This window comes from Thamnophis sirtalis, unplaced genomic scaffold (assembly GCF_051295495.1).
Source record: "Thamnophis sirtalis isolate CommonGarterSnake01/CBP01778 unplaced genomic scaffold, rThaSir2_p1.2 scaffold_4, whole genome shotgun sequence".
NCBI lineage: Eukaryota > Metazoa > Chordata > Lepidosauria > Squamata > Natricidae > Thamnophis > Thamnophis sirtalis.
The window spans coordinates 105,638,572-105,649,188 of record NW_028261384.1 but is presented as its reverse complement, the minus strand read 5'-3'; positions in this window follow the sequence as shown (position 1 = coordinate 105,649,188).

Genomic DNA, 10,617 nt, shown 5'->3' with positions numbered 1-10,617 from the left:
ACCCAGCAAAGGGGACACGGAAGGTGTCACCTGACCCCCAGGGCCTGTTGCCAAATTCCAGAGCTGTGGCATAAACATCTTCAAATCCCCAGCTTGGCTTTACCAAAAGAGAGAGAGAAAGAGGGGGAGGAGGGAGGGAGAAGAAAGAAGAGAGAGAAAGAGAGGGAGCCCATATATGGGAAACAGAGGAAAAAGAGAGCTAAACAGCCAGGAATGGGTTCATATTTGAGAAAAGAGGGACCAATTAACACAGTAGCATCTCCGTTAAATTACATATTATGAAAGATATTGGAATCATGAAGGTAGTAATTCTTAGACCAAAGTCATGTATTTGGCTGGTTTCAAAAATAGACATCCTGCCTTTCTATCAGCTACAGGATGGGTGGGAGGGGGGACACTAAGAGGTACATTTTGAAATCTGTGGACCATACCATTCATTAAAAAAAATAAATGTTCTACACCTTAAAATAAATAAACGAACTAGGAGACTCTATCACTGGCAGAGATTGTAAAGGGCATTCACTTTTATGACATGAAAATACATCTCCTAATACTAGAACATATTTCTGTTCCTTACCGTGTGTGTGTGTGTGTGTGTGTGTGTGTGTGTGTGTTTAACTAAAGTTGTCTTTTATATCTGAGTGAAAATGCAAACAGTTATCTATCACGACTTCGTTAAAATTTGAGAACCCTGTCAAAGATCTGGCAAAATTATTACAAGGACTGGAACTAAAAGTTATTTAATAGTTATAATTATACACTTTTAAAAACCCTGATCTAGTCTTATATTATCCTCCTTTTTAGTCCAGTAATTCTTGGATTCCTATTAACCTGTTCAAGCTAGGAGGGGGAGGGATCTGTCACATAAATCAGTATAGACTATCGTTCCACCTTGCTTAAAATTTTCCAGTCCAGTCTTTCATTCCCTGACTTGGTACTTTCCAAATATGTTGACATTAGATCTTCTAGGTTTCCTAGTTAGTAGGTTAACTATGTCTAGCTTGGATTTGAAGGACTGAAACCAAGGGATCGAGTCAGCAGGATGAACAAGACTATTCCTGACATGGAAGGAGGCTAGTCAATGGTGGAACACATGTTACCATTGGAGTGGGTAGTTTGAAATAGTTATACTGCTGCTATGTCTAGCCCACAAATCCCTGAGAAATTAATAGTGGGATTCTAAAAAATATTAGCCTTTTTCTGATTGCCCAGGGTTCCTCTCTGTTGTTATCACTTACAGAGACAAGCCCAGGGGACTGTTGCTTGTCTTTTTGCAAAGATCCTAAAGCATTACTGCCAATCATAGCACACAGCATACCATTATTATTATTATTATTATTATTATTATTATTATTATTATTATTATTATTATTATTATTATTATTATTATAGAATTGTATCACAGCGGCCAGTTGTTTCACCGGATTTGGCATTGGTTACTAGTCGGGCCCCACCCAGGGGCCTAGGACGTCGTAACGTATTTTCGTAATATGCGTGCAGATCCAAGCAGTGCGGCTTTTTGCATTTGACTGATGGTGATTTTGTCAATTTTTAACTGTTTTAAATGTAATTCCAGTGCTTTTGGAATAGCACCCAGTGTGCCAATTACCACTGGAATTACCACTGCTGGTTTGTGCCATAGTCGTTGAATTTCGATTTTTAAGTCCTGGTATCTTGCGATTTTTTCATGTTCCTTCTCGGCGACCCTGCTATCACCTGGTATTGCGATGTCTATGATTGTGACCTTATTTTTCTCAACCAGTGTGATGTCTGGTGTATTATGCGCCAGTATTTTGTCGGTTTGTATACGGAAATCCCACAAGATCTTGACCATCTGATTTTCGGTGACTTTTTCAGGCTGATGTTCCCACCAGTTTGTTGCTGTTTTAATATTATAATTTTTGCATAAATTCCAATGGATCATTTGTGCTACTGAATTGTGCCGCAATTTATAATCAGTCTGCGCGATTTTTTTACAACAGCTGAGTATGTGATCAACAGTTTCATCAGCTTCTTTGCAAAGTCTGCATTTGGCATCATCAGAGGATTTTTCGATTTTGGCCTTAATGGCATTTGTGCGGATAGCTTGTTCTTGCGCAGCCAGGATTAGTGACTCTGTTTCTTTCTTTAATGTACCTGTTTTTAACCATAACCAAGTTTGTTCACTGTCCACTTTATCTTTTATTTTTTCCAGAAATTGACCATGCAGTGCTTTGTTCTGCCAACTCTCCATTCTTGATTTTATCACATCTTTTCTGTATTCTTGTTTTGTCTGTTGGGCCTTCAGTAGATTTTTGTTCTTTACTTCGATTAATAGATGTTCTTGACTTTCTTTTAAATAATCAGCCAGTGCATGTTTTTCTTCTTCAACTGTTTGCTTCACTTGTAATAATCCTCTGCCACCTGATTTTCGGGGCAGATATAGTCTATCAGTATCACCACGTGGATGTAAACTGTAGTGCATTGTCATTAGTTTCCTGGTTTTTCGGTCCAAAAGGTCCAAATCAGCTTGTGTCCAGTTAACTATGCCAGCTGTGTATCTTATAACTGGTATTGCCCAGGTATTTATGGCCTTGATTGTATTTCCACCATTCAATTTAGATTTCAGAATTTTCCTAACTCTGTTGGTGTACTCTCGCCTGACAATAGTTTTTACTTCTCCATGCTTGATGTTATCCAACTGCAGAATGCCTAAGTATTTGTAGGCTTCATTTTCTTTGCATTTAATTAGTTGGCCATTGGGCATTTCAATTCCCTCAGATGCAGTGATTTTGCCCCTTTTTATGGATACAGTGGCGCATTTTTCCATGCCAAACTGCATTGAAATATCGGTGCTGAATACTCGGACTGTATTTGTCAATGATTGGATTTCTATTTCTGACTTTCCATAGAGTTTCAAATCATCCATATATAGTAAATGCGAAATTTTTTCAGCTTTTTTGGCTGTTTGGTAGCCTAATTTCATTTTTTTTAAGATTACTGATAGTGGGATCATTGCGATGATGAAGAGAAGAGGTGAAAGTGAATCACCCTGGAAAATTCCTCGCTTGATATTAACCATTCCGTAGCTCTCATTCCCTACTGCCAACTCAGTTCTCCATTGTTTCATTGCCTTTTCAGTAAAGGATGTAATATTTTTGCTAATGCCAGTTGTTTCTAAGCATTTTATGATCCAACTATGTGGCAGTGAGTCAAATGCCTTTTTGTAATCAATCCAGACCATATTCAAGTTCGTTTTTCTGTTCTTACAATTTTCTAATATCATTTTATCAATTAGAAGCTGATCTTTGGTGCCCCTGCTCCTTCTTTTGTTGCCTTTTTGCTCTACTGGCAAGATGTTGTTTGTTTCCAAATAATCCATCATGTTATCTGCAATAATGCCTGTGAGTAATTTGAAGGTTGTTGGCAAGCATGTTATTGGTCTATAGTTTTCAGGTGTTGTTCCTTTAGTTGGATCTTTCTGAATCAAGTATGTTTTTCCAGTTGTCAACCATTCATCAATTTGGCCCTTTTGTAAAATTTCATTCAGTTGCCTGGCCAATATTGCATGTAAACTGGTCAGATATTTGAGCCAGAAACCATGTAATTGGTCCTTTCCAGGTGATGTCCAATTCTTTACCTTTTTAACTCGATTTTTGATCATCTCAGTTGTTATTTCTAATACTTGCATTTGTTTGTTGCCAATGCTTTTCTCAAAGTCATGTATCCACTTTGCTTCCTTGTTGTAGTCCTTTGCATTTTCCCACAATTCTTTCCAGAATTCAACTGTGGCCTGCTTTTCTGGTTTTTCACTTTTGGTGTCACTATTCACATTAAGACTTTGATAAAAACGTTGTTGGTCTGATCGAAATTGCTGATTTTGTTTATATTGGATGATTCGTGCCTCATATCTTTCAATTTTTCTAGCTGTTGCTGTTATCTGCTGTTTTACAATCTCTACAGCTTCATTGATGTTTCTTGTATCCAATCTATATCTTCTGATTAGCCGATCTATGATTTTGTTGTTTTTAAGCCGTTGCTCATGCATGTTCTTTAAGTTACTAGCATCTGCCCTTAATTTTTTTATTTTTTGTTCTAAACGGATTTTCCACTTTGGCTTTGATGCTTTTTCTGTTGTGTGACTAGGTACTTTAATTTTAATGCCTAGTTCATTAGTGACTATTACAGCTGCACTGTACATTAACTGGTTTGTTTCCAAGATGGATCCCGGTTCAATTGTTGAAAACATTGCATTAACCATTTTCATGATAGGGGCCAAAATTTTCTTAGGCACAGTTTTTAGTGATGGTAAACGTTGCCTTTCCTCATTAAGCAGAAAATGCTCCATGATCTTATCCTTTAATTCTTTTTGTTTTTGAGTTAGTTCATCAGTTGGTTCAGTGATAACTGGTTCTAGTGGTGGTGATGTTATTTCCTCCCCGAGAGCTTCTTCTGGGAGTTCTACTATAGTGTCTTTAGTTGTGTCTTGAATATCAGTTATTTCCGCTTGTGATATTGTTTTTTGGGTTTTGCAATTTGCCTGAATTTCCTCATGTTCAACTTCACTAAACACTTTATTCCGTATAATAAATCGCCTTTGATCTGCTAGTCGTTGTTCACTAACATTTGAATCTGGATATTGTTGTTTCCATAATTCATACATTCGCTTTAAATATCCTCTTTTTTCTGGCTCTGAGTTGTAGTAACAGGCCATTATGGCACGGTTTTATTATTATTATTATTATTATTATTTTAACAAGCCATCCTGGGGGGAGTGAAAAGAGGTCCCTGCACTTGCAGGAAAAATGCTAAGAAGAAGAAAAAAAATGCAACATAATCAACAAATTGATAGGGTATTAATTTATGGTTCAGGACATGGTGCCCGACCTGAAAATCAGGATAGATAAACCATATATATGTTTTCGTATTTTCACAGGTGTAGGAATGCTGGTCTTGTTGTATTCAGGTCTTTTCCCGTGTAAGATTGAGATTGGCAACATTTCGGTGAGATCTCACTCACCATCCTCAAAATGAAAAAACTTCCTCCCTTTTCCAGCACCTTAAAGCTACAGGACATGAAATTAATTTTGAAGGAACCAGGTTAATCTCCAAAACTGAACACTTCAACAAGAGAATAATTATGGAAGCTATCAAAATAGAGAAACACCCCCACAACTTGAATAAACATGATGATACCTCCCGCCTACCAGACATCTGGAAACCAGCCCTGGTAAACAAATGAGCCCCACCCACCAACACAAAACAACAGCGGACCCACAGCCAGCACCAATCAGCACCAATCTACCAATCATGATACAGCCACACATCCAATCAATCCACTTACTGAAACAAGCCAGCATTCCACATACCCGCACCAAAATTTATAGAAAGACGGCAGCTCCAACCACACTTTAAGCCAAAAACACCAGCCTGAGGATAGCGAGTGAGACCTCACCGAAATGTTATATATCATATATATGTTATAAATGTTAAATATATATCAGGGGTGGGTTCCTGCCAGTTCTATAGAAGAGGTTCCACAAATCTTACAGTGCCTTTTAGAACCGGTTCCAGCTCCCTCCCTCCACCTGTCTGCATATCATCAAGATGAAGAGCGAGAAGAGGAATTCTGGGACTTGAAATCCACAAGTCTTAAAGTTATCAAGTTTGAACACCCGTGGTGGTTTTTTCCTAAAGGGTTAGGGGTGCAAGGGTCTTGTAACTTGACAGCTTTAAAACTTGTGTGCTTCAAATTCCAGAGTTTCTGAGCCAACATTTTGGTTGGTAAGCAAGAGCGTTGTTAAGTGAGTTTCACCACATTTTACAAGTTGGCCACGCCCACCCAGCCACATGACTGCCAAGCCACTCCCACTCGGTCACGTCTGACAAGCCACTCCCACCTGGTCCCATGGCCAACAAGCCACTCCCACCTGGTCACATGGCCAGCAAACCACTCCCACAAAGCAGGTCACACCACAGTATGTGTATGTTTGTGGGGTGTGTATGTGTGTGTATAAAACCAATTACAGTTAAGGCAAGAATCTAAGGCACTCTTTTGATGAAAATCAAAAACTTATAATAAAATAAATAGAGGTTATGTTTGGATTCAAACCTTCCTGGTTGTGTAAATGGGGTGCAGGGGTGGGCTGCTATGGGTTCGACCAGGTTCGGGAGAACCTGTAGCTTATACTATGGCCAGTTCGGAGAACCTCCAAATCCCATCCCTGGCTGGCCCCACCCACCCCGCCTCTCCCTTCCCAGGAGTCTCCAAGTGGCCCATTTTGGATGAGAGGTAAGTGCAGGGCCTGGGTGGAGGCTCAGGGAGGGGGAAAATGGGTCTCCTGGAAGCTCCTGTGGGCTTCTGGACCCCAAGGGAGGCAGTTTTTGCCCTCCCAGAGGCTCGGGGAAAGCCTCCGGAACCTGGGGAAGGCAAAAATATGTCCCCCCACCATGGTACAGGAGGCAGACTAGGCCACACCCACCATGGACAGGCCCACCCAGCAACTGGGCAGAGAAACTGTTGCTGAATTTTTTGAATTCCACCCCTGATTGGGTGGTGTGGGGCAAGAGACAGCAAAAGTAGAGGGCAGATGTAGCATATCCTGCCAGAATCTATCTCCTTGCCTTTGAAAGAAGGGACACTGACTGACTGACTGACTGACTGAACACTGCCGCCTCTTTCCAGCCTTCCTGAAAGATAGTTGGATTCTAGATTTCTAAGAAAGATCCTGTCTACTTAGGCATTAGTGCCCCTATGTGGCCATAGGAGGTAAAACATCACTTTGGGACCATCAGTGAGTAGAATTCACCAGACATATGTGCAAAGCTCTATCACTCCTGTAATAATTATTTATTCATTTCATTTCTTTCTTCCTGTCTTGCAGGAGCTCAAGGTAATATGGATGGGGTTCCATTATCCTATTTTCCCCCAACCAGAGCCTTGTAGGTAGGTTGCACTGTGAGAAAGCGACTGACACAAAGTTATCAGGAAGCCTGATATGGTTGAGGGTGCAATAGAACCTGGTGTCATCACTCAAAATCCAGAAATTTGCCCACTACATCCTAGAACAGTATTTCTCAAGAAATATATCTTGAGAAACGCTGCCTTACATGCTGCCAATATGTTAATCCAAGTGAATATGCTTCAACTGATAGCATTTATCAGAGATAATACACTGCTTCAATTTTTCATTTGGGGAAAAAAAGGAAAAACAATTGCTATTATACACAGATAAAGACCAGACGTCAGTAATGATACAAAAAGCTCAAACATTGCTGCCATCTCATATTTGCCAAGGTTTTTTCAACTTGAACATTTCCCCCCCCCGCATTTTATTGACATTTATAGGCCGCCCTTTTCCCTAAGGGGACTCAGGGCGGCTTACATTTCATAGGAGGGGAGTGTAAGACAGGACACAAAAGAAATGTGAATAAAGAAAAATAACCAATAAAACACAACATTCATTCGTCATTCGGGCGGGGCGAGATTAGGATCTTATCCCCAGGCCTGACGGGATAGCCAGATCTTGAGGGCTGTGCGGAAGGTCTGGACGGTGGTGAGGGTGCGAATCTCCATGGGGAGATCGTTCCAAAGCGTCGGAGCTGCAACCGAGAAGGCTCTCCTTCGCGTAGTCGCCAGTCGGCACTGACTGGCGGATGGAATTCGAAGGAGGCCTACTCTATGCGATCTGATGGGACGAAGGGAGGTAATTGGCAGAAGGCGGTCTCTCAAATAGTCAGATCCACTACCATGAAGGGCTTTATGAATGGTGAGTAGCACCTTGAAGCGCACCCGGAGATCAACAGGTAGCCAGCGCAGCTCATGGAGGATCGGTGTTATGTGGGTGAACCGCGGTGCCCCACAATCACTCGCGCGGCTGCATTCTGGACTAGCTGAAGTCGCCAGATGCTCTTCAAGGGCAGCCCCATGCAGTATTCCAGCCTAGAGATCACAAGGGCTCGAGTGACTGTTGTGAGAGCCTCCCGGTTCAGGTAGGGCCGCAACTGTCGTACCAGGCGAACCTGGGCAAATGCCCCCCTGGTCACAGCTGACAAATGGTGGTCAAAAGTCAGCTGTGGGTCCAGGAGGACTCCCAAGTTGCGGACCCTGTCTGAGGGGTATAAATTTTGACCCCCCAGCCTGATTGATGGAACGTTGGCCAAATTGTTGGGAGGGAAACACAACAGCCACTCGGTCTTGTCTGGGTTGAGTACCAGTTTGTTAGCTCTCATCCAGTCCTTAACGGCCTCAAGACCCCGGTTCATCACGTCCACCGCTTCATTGAGTTGGCACGGGGCGGACAGATACAGCTGTGTATCGTCTGCGTATTGATGGTATTTTATCCCGTGCCTCCGAATGATCTCGCCCAGCGGTTTCATGTATATGTTGAATAGTAGGGGGGATAAGACCGAACCCTGTGGCACCCCATAAGTTAGGGGCCTCGGGGACGATCTCTGCCCCCCCACCAACACCGACTGCGACCTGTCCGAGAGGTAGGAGGAGAACCACCGCAGAACAGTGCCTCCCACTCCCACCTCCTGCAGTCGTCGCAGAAGGATACCATGGTCGATGGTATCGAAAGCCGCTGAGAGGTCAAGGAGAACCAGGATGGACGCATGGCCTCCATCTCTGGCTCTCCAGAGATCATCAGTCAATGCGACCAAAGCGGTTTCTGTGCTGTAACCGGGCCTGAAGCCGGACTGGAAGGGGTCAAGATAGTTAGCTTCCTCCAAGGTACGCTGAAGCTGGAAGGCCACCACCTTCTCAACAACCTTCCCAACAAAGGGAAGGTTGGAGACTGGACGATAGTTATTAAGAACGGCTGGATCCAAGGATGGTTTCTTCAGGAGGGGTCTCACCACCGCCGCTTTAAGTGCCCCTCCCGAAGGGAAGCGGTAACAACCGCGTGGATCCAGCCTCGTGTCACCTCACTGCTGTTGGCAACCAGCCAGGAGGGACACGGGTCCAGTATACAGGTGGAGGCGCTCACAGCTCGCATAGCCTTGTCCACATCCCCAGAGGCAACATCCTGAAACTCAACCCAGAGATGGTCTGCCAAGCTATTCCCTTGTGTCTCGGCTGGATCTGCGGGAGTGGAGTCCAGGTCCGACCGAAACCAAGCAACTTTGTCCGCCAAGAACTGGACATACTCCTCAGCCTTACCCTGTAAGGGGTCCCCCGCCTCCCTCCTATTTAGGAGGGAGCGGGTTATCCTAAACAGGGCGGCTGGGCGGGACTCGGCGGACGCAACCAAGGTGGCAATGTGTGTTTTTTTAGTTGTCCTTAATGCCCTGATGTATTCCTTGGTGCAAGCTGTCAAAAGTGCTCGGTTCGATTCGGACCTATCGGACCTCCACAGGTGCTCTAGGCGTCTCCTCCGGCGCTTCATCTCCCGGAGTTCCTCGGTAAACCAAGGGGGTCTCCGGGATCCGCTGACCCGGAGGGGCCGTAGTGGCGCAATCCGGTCAAGAGACTCTGATGCTGCCGAGTGCCAGGCAGCAACAAGGGTCTCCGCCGAACTGTGGGCGAGAGTATCAGGAATAACCCCAAGCTCCGTCTGGAACCTTAAAGGGTCCATGAGTCGCCCGGGGCGGAACCACCTGGTCGGTTCCTCCTCCCCACGGTGGGGGTTTGGCCTCCGGAAGTCTAGCCTCAGTAGGCAGTGGTCTGACCACGACAGGGGTATGATCTCGTTACCCCTCAGACCAAGATCACAAATCCACCGAGAGGAATACGAGGTCGAGTGTGTGACCCGCTGAGTGGGTTGGGCCTCGAATTACTTGGGTCAAGCCCATGGCTGTCATGGAGGCCATGAACTCCTGCGCTCCATCAGAGTGTTCGCCGAGCGAAGGCAAATTGAAGTCCCCCAGAACCATAAGCCTAGGGAACTCAATTGCTAGCTCGGCTACCGACTCGAGGAGCGAGGGGAGGGCTGCTGCAACGCAGTTGGGAGGCAGGTACGTTAAGCTTCCTTTCTAACGCAAACCGATCATAAGTTTAGAATTTGAGAATAGTTGCTGATTAAATTTAGGAGCAGCAGAGTTGACTCAGTTCATACATCTCAGTAAGCCGTAATTCATTAATTTTGATGAATGAATCATAGTTGCAGAATCACACCATGCAGGTGTTGGAATAAAAATCTGGTCCGGTTCCAAACCAGGAAAAGGCACTGGAAATAAAGTGGAAGCTGATTGGAAAGAAGGACTGTGTTTATTGAAGAGCAGAACCAACAGCATGTAGTTTTGGGACAGCTGACAAATTGGTTTGATGAGTATATAGATTCTTATAGGGTTCTGAGATGCTGCAGGGGGTTGTGCAATGTAGCGAACCTGTTGTCTTTTGCTATTCTAATGCTGGTTATGTCCTAAAGGTCATGTCCTATTCTTAGAATTTGGGTGGTGGGGATGTAAATTCCTAATCCCATCATCTGGATCTGAAGGTGTTTTGTTTGCGAACAGGATGACCTGGATTTCTTCATGGGCACAAAATATGCACCTCTAAAGACTTCAGACATCTGCTGGAGGCTGTTGAGGATACTTTCTGCCTTTGTTAAGATTTTTTTCCCCCAATTTCTCCTTTGGGAAAATATAATAGTCTGCCTCTTTTAATATTCCCCAAAATATTTCATTCTTGGGAGG